The sequence below is a fragment of the Eulemur rufifrons genome, chromosome 4 (assembly GCF_041146395.1).
Source record: "Eulemur rufifrons isolate Redbay chromosome 4, OSU_ERuf_1, whole genome shotgun sequence".
Lineage (NCBI taxonomy): Eukaryota > Metazoa > Chordata > Mammalia > Primates > Lemuridae > Eulemur > Eulemur rufifrons.
Window position 1 is genome coordinate 607,419 of NC_090986.1, and position 10,580 is coordinate 617,998.

General features: G+C 45.3%; 1 pseudogene; it reads left to right on the forward strand.

Annotated features, from left to right (window-relative positions):
- The first annotated feature begins 333 nt into the window (after nucleotides 1-333).
- Nucleotides 334-4,715, forward strand: LOC138382880 (dnaJ homolog subfamily C member 2 pseudogene; annotated as a pseudogene).
- The last annotated feature ends 5,865 nt before the right edge of the window (nucleotides 4,716-10,580 follow it).

Consider the following 10,580-nt stretch of genomic DNA (forward strand, 5'->3'; position numbering starts at 1 on the left):
GGCCTCTGCAGCTGACCTCCTGGGAGACTCGTCCCTCAGGAACAGTGAGGCTAAGTCCCCCTGGGGCTCCGGGCCACACCCTTACCTCTCAGACCACAGCTCTGCTTCCCGCTCCTGGGCCGCCCCAGCATCGCCACTGGACGCTGAGACACAAGAAACATCGAGGGGCTGGGACCGCTCCTCCCCTGCCTCCCCCGAGAGGAGCTGCAGACATTCAGTGTCTGTGGAGGACGTGACCTTCTGCATCCACCTGATGGGGCTCTGTCTGCTTTTCCTTCCTTGTACTCATTTTTAAGGTGGATTAAAGTGTTTCCTGTTATCCTTCTTTGAAACATGCACGGAGGGATTTTCTATGTGAGATCCACCACGGGCGTCGTCCCCATTCCTCTGCTGGAGAAACTGACTGACTCGGGCCTATGGGCTGAGCTGTCAGGCGGGGACCTGCTTCCCCAGGAGGCCAGAGGCCACTGCAGCCTCGGATGGGAGGCTCTGGGGGGCCCAGCACAGCCCTCAGGTCACCCGACACAGAGGAAAGGCCGGGCTGAGGCCCCAGCCACGGGAAGGGGACTGATGACTGAGGCCACGGGAAGGGGACTGATGACTGAGGCCCCGGGGCCCAGGGCCTTCCTCCCACAGGGACCTCAGCTCTGTCATGGCCTCGTCCTGGTCCCTGAGTCCTGGCGTTTGATTTGCCCTGATGCCACCTGCACACCTGCACGTGTGGTCTGAGAGCTTGGGATAGAGATCCCACACCACTGTCACCTCCCCGCCCCACCTGGGCCTGGGAGGATGAGGGCATTTCCCATCTCAGGGGTCTCTAGTCAGTTTGGGAAAGTAGCAATAATAATAAAAAGGAGAGTCATTCTCTGTTGGCTCTGGGCCAAGGGTCCTTACCTTACTGATGCTTCCTTTCTGCCCTTGGGCTGATGAGGATCGGTCACCCCCAGGCAGGGGAGTCACAGGAGGAAGAGCCCCAGCCCACAGGGAAGCCCAGCATGAGATCTGCCACCCAGGCAGCGGAGCTGGGGCTCAGCCCTGTGTCACTAAGGCTTTTCCAAGGAGAGAGATGATGCTCCATCTTCTGAATCACACTGTTGCCCTCAAGCCCCCGAGGCTGGAAGTCTCCTGTGGGCCTACTGACCAGGGCCCAGCCCTGCATCACAGAGCTCTGGCCTCCCTGTCACAAAGGGCTGCTGCTTGGGTGTGTGGGGGGGCAGCGAGAGGAGGAGGCTGAACCACAGCCCCTCCCCCACCCTGCAGATCCCTCCACTCCTGGGCTCCTGGATCCCTCCCTCAGACTCCACCTGCACAACCTGTCACAGAGGGACCTCAGTCAATTTTCTAATCTGTCCCCCTGGAAGCTAGGTATTCCCTGTTTCCTTTTATCTGCTTCCCTTTTAGTAAACACTCCTTGTATTTATGCACACTTTTACTGAAATTCTTGTGCCTATCTCTCTAAATAGCATAACCTTGCCAAGGATTATGTGGACCTTTAATTTGATGAATATTGACTAAAACAACATTGTTCACTTGGGAGGCACTTTTAAAAAATAAAATTGGGAGGCAGAAAACTCCACATAACATTCTGAATTAAAAATTGCTTCACTAGTATCACAAGAATGGGAAAACAAACACCACATGCACTAACCATTAAATTGGAGCCAATTGATCAACACTTATGTGCACACATGGAAATAACATTCAGCAGAAATCGAGCAGAAGGGAGGGGGTGGATAAATTCACACCTAAGGGGTACAATGCACACCATAGGGGGGATGGGCACACTTATAACTTTGACTCAAACTGTGCAAAAGCAATTTTTATGTGACCGAAACATTTGTACCCCCATAATATTCTGAAACAAAATTTTAAATAATAATAATAATAATTGCTCCACTAAATTTTTCAGTGGCCAAAGGTGATAAAAATTCATAAGCAAAAAAACTGGACTCCTTTTTTTAGTAAACCCTCTCCCTTCTTTTCTCTCCCAGTCACCTCCTTGTATCCAGCTCTCCCATCTCCCTCTCGGGATTCTGATCTGTCTTCTTCTGACCCACCATTGACTCCTCCTTCCTATCCTCTTTGTCCTGACCTCTCCATTTTCCAAATGACTGTCCTAAATCCCCAAAATGCCAGTCACATCTAAGTTCTACCTCTCTCATAGTCAAGTATGTAAGCAACTTTAGAATTTAAACCTAAGATATTAGTTTAATTAAATGCTATAATTAACAATTTCCCTAAATTCAAACAAGAACATCAGATATGCACTGAATATTTTAGAATTATTTTGGGTGCATATGACCTAGGGTCATCTGACTTGCATCAGTTTGTGTGCATGCTGATTGGAACCAGAGATGGTAAATCCTGGATGGCAAAGTATGATTGGGGCCACAGTCCTGAATGGGGAGAAGGAAGAGAGGGCCAGTCAGGAAGGGCAGAAGATGCAGCCTCAGGGATGAGCAGGTCTGAGGCACCTTCTGGTGCTTGGAGTTCGTGAGAAAGGCCTGGGTGAAAGTACCCCTCTCTCTTCCCCACCATTGTCTGGGCCTTTATGCGTTTGGCACCCTCAGTGAACAGAGAATAAAACCCAGGGACACCCACAAGCTTGGATTCAATTCTAAAGATTTTTTAAACTCCACCTCAGACCACTGTCACCTGCCTGGGACTGTGGGTGACTGTGGACCCTGAGCTGTGAATGCCTGGGCTCCGTTTGGAGCCAGAGGGACAAGAAGGACGAGGAGCACCTGGTACCCGTCATCCACGCAACCTTCACCAGTTCCAGAGTGAATGAATCAATCTGGATCTAGCTTGGCCAGCATGTGAGGAAATCTGTTTGTGTTTCTGAATGATGTAAGGGTTTATGGAATGATGGAAGCAGAAGAAAAAAATCACAGTGCCTACTGGTCAGACACCCAGTTAGCCAGCAAACATTTACCAAACATACATGTGTCTATATTGTGCCAGGAACTGGTAATGTGGAAATGGATCAGATATATTTCTTGTTCTCAAGTAAGTTGGATATGAATAAATACATTTAGTAAAGTCACTATAGATTTGGGGTAGAGCATAGCTAAAGAAAAATAAAACTGTGGGTTATAGAGTCTGGACAGATTTTGAAAGAAGATTACATGTGAGCTAATTATAAAGATTGGGTATATGTTCTTCAGACAGATGGGTAAAGGGGGAAGGAGGGATCTTTCCAAGCCAAGGAGCATGATCTAAAAAGCAAGAAATTATGAAATAGCTTGTTGGGCTAGAAAAATGCAGAAATGTTCACACAACTAACATGTTCACACTGTGTCTCCCAGACCTAAACACATTCAGGAACACATTGTGTCCTGAATGAATGAATCAATGAATGACGTCTGGTAGGGAAGAGCACAGGGTGTAGAGTCTGTTTGCATGCTTACTTTTGAATTTTTAAAAAATAACCTATATTATATAAGGTATGTAGAGGAGTCAAATTCATAGAAACAAAAAGTAAAATAGTGGGCCGGGCATGATGGCTCACACCTGTAATCCTAGCACTCTGGGAGGCCGAGGTAGGAGGATCGCTTGAACTCAGGAGTTCAAGACCACCCTGAGCAAAAGCAAGACTTTGCCTCTACTAAAAATAGAAAAAATTAGCTGGACATAGTGGCACATGCCTGTAATCCCAACTGTTTGGGAGGCTGAGACAGGAGGATCGCTTGAGCCCAGGAGTTTGCAGTTGCTGTGAGCCAGGCTGACACCACAGCACTGTAGCCTGGGCAACAGAGCAAGACTCTGTCTCAAAACTTTTTTTTGATTCTTGGAGAGAATTTTCTTATTTAGATGAAGAAGGAAAAGAAAAAGAAAAAGCAGAATATCGTGATGAGAGGAGATGGCTTGAAAAATAGAACAGAGCAACAAGGGCACAGGGAATAAAAGAAGAAATGAACAGAATAAGAACATTAGTTTACAATGCATATGGATGTGATCCAAGGATAAAAAAATGAAGGAAGAAGAAAAAGCCAAGAAAGAAGCAGCAAAGAAAGCAAAAGCAGAAGCCAAATGGAAGGAGCAAGAAGCTAAAGAAAAACACAGACAAGCTGAATCAGAACCTGCTTGGTTAGCTAAGGAGAGAGAAGAAGAGGAAGTTAGACAGAAAGCAGTATTGGCAAAGAAGGCAAAAGATATCCACAAAAATGCCATCAAAAAGGAAAGGCAAAAACTCCGAAACTCAGGCAAGAGCTGGAATCACCTTTCTGACAACGAGGCCGAGTGGTTAAAATGATGGAAGAAGTGGAAAACTTTGTGATCGACTTGAACTCCCGAGTTTGCAGTGCTTGAGGGAAACACAGCATCTGCAAAAGAAGTCGGAAACGCTGCTCTGGAAAAACAGACCGAAGAAATAAATGAGCCAATTAGAAAAGAGAAAGAGGAAGCTAAAAATCAACTGGCAACGGTGGAAATGGCAGTTAAAATTGGTCAGAAGATGATCTGCAATTACTAATTAAAGCTGTGAATCTTTTCCCTGCTGGAATAAATTTAAGATGGGAGTTATTGCTAATTACATGAGCATACATTCTTCTTCTGGAGTCAAGAGAAACACCAAAGATGTTACTGGCAAAGCAAAGAGTCTCCAAAAACTTGACCCTCCTCAAAAAGATGATATAAATAAAAAGGCATTTGATAAATTTGAAAAAGAACATGGAGCGGCGGCTCACACAGACAATGCAATACCTTCAGAGTGATTTGAAGGTCCACACACAGATCTCACCCCATGGACAACAGAGGAACAGAGCTTTTGGGACAAGCTTTGAAAATATACCCAGGAAATACACCTGAAAGGTGGGGAGAAAATAGCAGAAGCGGTGCCTGGCAGGGCAAAGCAGGACTGCACGAAATGACGTAAGGAACCTGGTGAGACGGTAACGGCAAAGAAAGCTGCTCAAGAGCAAGTGCTGAATGCAAGCAGAGCCACGAATGACAGGACAATCTGTGTTGTGTGTGCATTTTTATAATAAATCTGAAAATACTGTAAATAAAGTGATTAGTGAATTAGGACTTATAAATGAAGAAAAACTAAAAAACACAGCATATGTATGAGAGCAAGAGTGAAAGCGCGTGTGAGAGAAAGAGAGCAAGAGCAAGAGAGAGGGGAGAGAGAATGAACCATAAACCAAGGTAATGACTATGAGAAAAAGAAACGTGGGAACTTTAAGTAGTTCGCTTTAGTTGTGGATCAGCCAGGCAAAAGCAGAGGGTGACTGGATAGAAAGGTAAACGGGAATGAATGATGAAGGGGCCTTGAACAGCATTTCAAAGATCTTGGCACCTATTCTAGAAAATAATGGACTCCATGGGGAAGCTAAGCCTCCCAAAGTTCTTCTGAGTAGTCTATTTGTTAAAAATAAACTTATAAATTTCTGGAAATAATCACAGGTGTGTGTCTTAATATCAGTCACTTCTTAGCGTAGGAATTGTTAGGAATGTTATTTAACCTAAATATCATGTTTAATCCCAAGTATGTAAGTGTTTTAGCATCATTTGATAGATACGGATCCATGACTGACTTTTATCCACTTCAGAATACCTAACCTAGAGTTCCTATCATAATCCTTCAGAAATGCTACTTAGTTTTTCATTTTTTTATTTAAAATAAAAAGGGATTAAACATACTGCTAAGAAAAATAGACTAAAATAGATGCATGTTTTTGCAAATTGGTAGTAGAACTGCAAAATAGTATTCATGACCTAAATGACAAAACAAACTTAAAAATATACCTACATAAAAGTATATTGTCATTTTTGACGACCTCTTACAATTAAATGTGGTTTTAGTAGGTACTTAGTTTAGCAGCAAGTGTCTCAAAGAACAGTGAGCTGTACAACCTTGATAAGATTTATGTGTAGGCCGGGTGTGGTGGCTAAAGCCTGTAATCCTAGCACTCTGGGAAGCCGAGGCGGGTGGATCATTTGAGGTCAGGAGTTCGAGACCAACCTGAGCAAGAGCGAGACCCCTGTTTCTGCTAGAAATAGAAGGAAATTAGCTGGACAACTAAAAATATACAGAAACAATTAGCCGGGCGTGGTGGCGCATGCCTGTAGTCCCAGCTACTCGGGAGGCTGAGACAGGAAGATCACTTGAGCCCAGGAGTTTGAGGTTGCTGTGAGCTAGGCTGACCCCATGGCACTCACTCTAGTCCGGGCAACAGAGTGAGACTCTGTCCAAAAAAAAAAAAAAAAGACTTATGTGTAAAGGAATACGCACAAACTAAATAAACAAAGGTTCTCCCATGACTCCTTCAATGACTATCCAGAAAGGATATGAGAAAAAAATACTTTTAAAACATTGATAAGTTCACTCTCTGGTATAAGAAATTTTGTAAGGAATAGTGCGAGTGTGATATCCTGTGGCAAAGATAACAATGCTGATGAAATTATTGAAAATGAACCTAGTTTTATTATTGCAAGGGGAACTTGTTATGAAACAAAAATGACAAATTATACTTCAGTGCAGGTAACACTGCAATGAAATACCTTAACAAAAGGAAATTAAAAATAATTATGGATTTTTCTCAGAATACAGACTAATCAATGCAAAATATTCAGGAAAAGTTTACTATGGGGAAAGGAGATAGAGTAGTCATTCTGGGTGAGAATCAAACACGCGCACCTGTGCTTATCAAAGTAGAAGCTCTTTTGCTAAATTTTGAATGAATGTATTTTAAGGGGCCGTTACTCGGCCGGGCGCGGTGGCTCATGCCTGTAATCCTAGCACTCTGGGAGGCCGAAGTGGGCGGATCGTTTGCGCTCAGGAGTTCGAGACCAGCCTGCGCAAGAGCGAGACCCCATCTCTACTAAAAATAGAAAGAAATTATATGGACAGCTAAAAATATATATAGAAAAAATTAGCCGGGCATGGTGGTGCATGCCTGTAGTCCCAGCTACTAGGGAGGCTGAGACAGGAGGATCCCTTGAGCTCAGGAGTTTGAGGTTGCTGTGAGCTAGGCTGACGCCACGGCACTCACTCTAGCCTGGGCAACAGAGTGAGACTCTGTCTCAAAAAAAAAAAAAAAAAAAAGGGGCCCTTACTCAAAGACACCTGTGTTTGCTATTCCTCTGTATGTGTGTACGAGTGCACACACGTGTGCATATCAGGGTGATGAATTAGTATTTTGAAACCTGACACAAAAAATAAAGTAATAAAAGCAGAAAAATAACATATTCACAGAACAAGGAATAGTTTTATACATATGTAGGATAAAATACTTTAAATAAAATTAGGCAAGATAGACACTAAACACATACATAAATATACATAAATATACATATATAAAATAAAAAGCAAAAACCTAGACATACCACAGCAATTTAAAGTTTAGTAAATCACAGATTGGCACAAATACTCAGAAGGTGACATAGAGGCTGCAACTGCATCCATTGGTATCATCAGTAAAATACTTCCTAAGAAGTCAGGGATCCATGAGCTTTGTTATCGAGTTCAGCAGTCTGTGAGGAAATATTGAGAAATGAAAGCCAGTTTGGAAAACATGTACTGATATTACTTAAATATACATTTATTAAATTCTTGAAGCTCACTCATTCAGCTTGGGGAATTATATTTGATCTATCCATAATTCCTGACCCCAGAATCCAAGGATGTTGCCACAACCCGGTACACTCTCTATGGTCTCAGTAATTTTGATCCCAGAATTTTCTTTCTATGTGCTATAACACACAACACACACACACAAACACTCACACATACCAATTAGAAAGTTATTCTCTCTCAATTTGCAGAATGTGAAGCTTTCTGTGATTCTTAAAATATTCCTAACTAAGACTCTGAAGACATCCTCTTACTCCCCCACCGTTAGAGTTTCATTCAGTCATTCCAGACTTTGAGTATAATATACTTTTCTTTCTACTAAATTGAGTAATTTGTAATATATATATCTATTTATATTTAAAATATAAACATTCCCTGGACTTTTACGCAGTGGAATTGGAATACAGTTGATAAGTATATAATAATTTGGCACATGTTAAAACATAAAAAATATAAAGTCTCAGTTCTCATAGCCATAGTGTACTTTATGAGCCCAGCTCAGAATAGCTATATGAGGCTAGGGATTCGTCTATTCTGGATTGTCAGTCTGTGACATAAGAAATCCCAAATGGCTGGAAGGCAACGCAAATTTCAGTTTAATGCAAACCCACATAATAGAAACTTTTCTTCTTTGGATAGTAAGGCTTACAAAATGCAAAGGACAAAGTCACATGGAAAGGAAGCAAATATTTTAGTTTTATTAGGTGGCAATAGTGTGCAACTTTTGCCTCTGGTTCTCTGAGTTTAGGAGCACTGGCTGTAATTAAAACAGCATCTATCTAGTGAACTAATAGCATAGCCAACAGCCTGCAGGACAGCGTTCAAACTCATCCCATGATAGCTTTCATCTGGGTGTCAACACAGTGTTTGTAGGACAGAGGACTATTATTTGTGCTTGGCTATTTCTGACAAGGAGTGAGAGTGGGGAATCAATTAATTATCTAATCTTCAGTTTGAAAAATAACATTTTTGCATTAATATCAGAAAATCTATGCTCTGAAGCAATGCTGGATGGGATATGAGAACATATTTACTAACATATTAATTTATAGCTTTGCTTATTCATTGTCTAGTAAGCCCACTAAGGGGTGGTAATTTTCAAATGGATATGGGCATGTCTATTTTGTTCATCATTGCATATCCAGGAAATAAAATATTTCCTAGCAATAAAAGGAACCAAAGAAATATTAATAGTTATGGAATGAGAGAACCATAATGAAAATAAAATACATGAATTATTAGATTTTGTTTAGTATATCAAAGGTTAACTATGTAAAAATATATGTATACCTATGTTGAAGTAGGAAATTCCAGAAGCACATCCCTGAAGACTACACCAGTACGTGTTCCGTGCAGCAGCATCCTCAGGGCTACTGAGGAACAGAAAAGGAGGAGACCACAACGGGAAGGAGCCTAGACAGCGCAGGAGAAGGAGGCCGGTGTCCTGGTCCCAGCGTGCTAGCATGCCCTGAGGGCTCCAGCTTCCCCAAGTTACCGCAGCCCACCCACCACTGGGTTTTCTCCCTTCCGGGTGAGTTTTGCACGGAGGGGGACAGCCAGCTGAGGCCATTCTCAACCTGTCCTGCGGCCCCCTGAACCCAGGCAGGAGAGGAAGGGGCCGCTGAGCTGCCCCACCCCAAACCCTCTCCACACTGTTCCTTTCTCCCAGACCCTGCAAACTTCTGGGCAGCCCTCCGGCCTCGCAGAGAGAACTGGAGCCCAGATCTGGACCACCCTTCCCCTGGGCTCTGCAGGACCGAGCCCGGTCTTCAAGGATGACGCGGGAACAACGTTCTCTTTCGCCTGCGGGATCTGCGCCCTCCGACAACGCCGAGGTAAGCTCGCTCCTCTCCGCCGTGCCCACCTCCCGTGAAGGCGCCATCAGGCCAGAGGGATCCGGGGACCAGCCGGCCTCTGGCGACCACTGGGAGCGGGAGGGATACCTGAATCCTGGCGGGAAGGAGCCGGCAGCCCCGGGCGGGGAAGGCGCTGCAGCAGCCGTGGGGGGAGCCGGGCCTGCCCGCCGGCCTCGTGCTGGAGGGAGGCGCTCGGCAGGCAGGCGGGCGCCCGTTGTCGCTGACCTCGGCGCCCTGTGTCGGGTCCAGCGCGTGGGTGGCCGGCATCTTGGCCCCTGGCTCCTCCCCCGCCTTCCGCTCCTCCCAGCCCCGCAGGCCGCCAGAGCTTCCCGCCATCTGCGCCCTGAGCGCCCTTCCCGTCTGCGCCTCCCCCTGCCGTGCGCGTGGGTCCCCGCCGCCGCCTCCCCCTGCCGTGCGCCTCGGTCCCCGCCGCCGCCTCCCCCTGCCGTGCGCCTCGGTCCCCGCCGCCGCCTCCCCCTGCCGTGCGCCTGGGTCCCCGCCGCCGCCTCCCTCTGCCGTGCGCCTCGGTCCCCGCCGCCGCCTCCCCCTGCCGTGCGCCTCGGTCCCCGCCGCCGCCTCCCCCTGCCGTGCGCCTCGGTCCCCGCCGCCGCCTCCCCCTGCCGTGCGCCTCGGTCCTCGCCGCCGCCTCCCCCTGCCGTGCGCCTTGGTCCTCGCCGCCGCCTCCGCGCTGAGCCTCGGCCCCGCCGCTCCACAGGGCCGCCCGGGAGCGCTGCGGCTGCAGACAGCAAGGGAAACCGGCACATGTGCATTGCTCATCAATTCACTAATCCTTAAGCCAGAGAAGCGATACATTTATTTATTTAGGCACGTTCATATAATTATAACACCACACAATTACATGTCCTATAATCAGATAGCCTGTTTTTCACATAAACGTAATTTATATGCATATTATGTAATGTATGGAATATTTTACATAATTACATAATTGCATGTATATTGGATATAGTACTTTATATGTCTGATTTTACTTTTAAAGTTTATAGAATGTATTTAAAATTCGTCCTTTAGAATAGATATGCATCTTCCCTGCCTTCTTATTCCACGGTTAAGTAATGAACATATTTAGAGGCAAGATTGAAATTCCTTTTTTTGAAAAATGTAGTCAATATTTTGACTTAAATTTG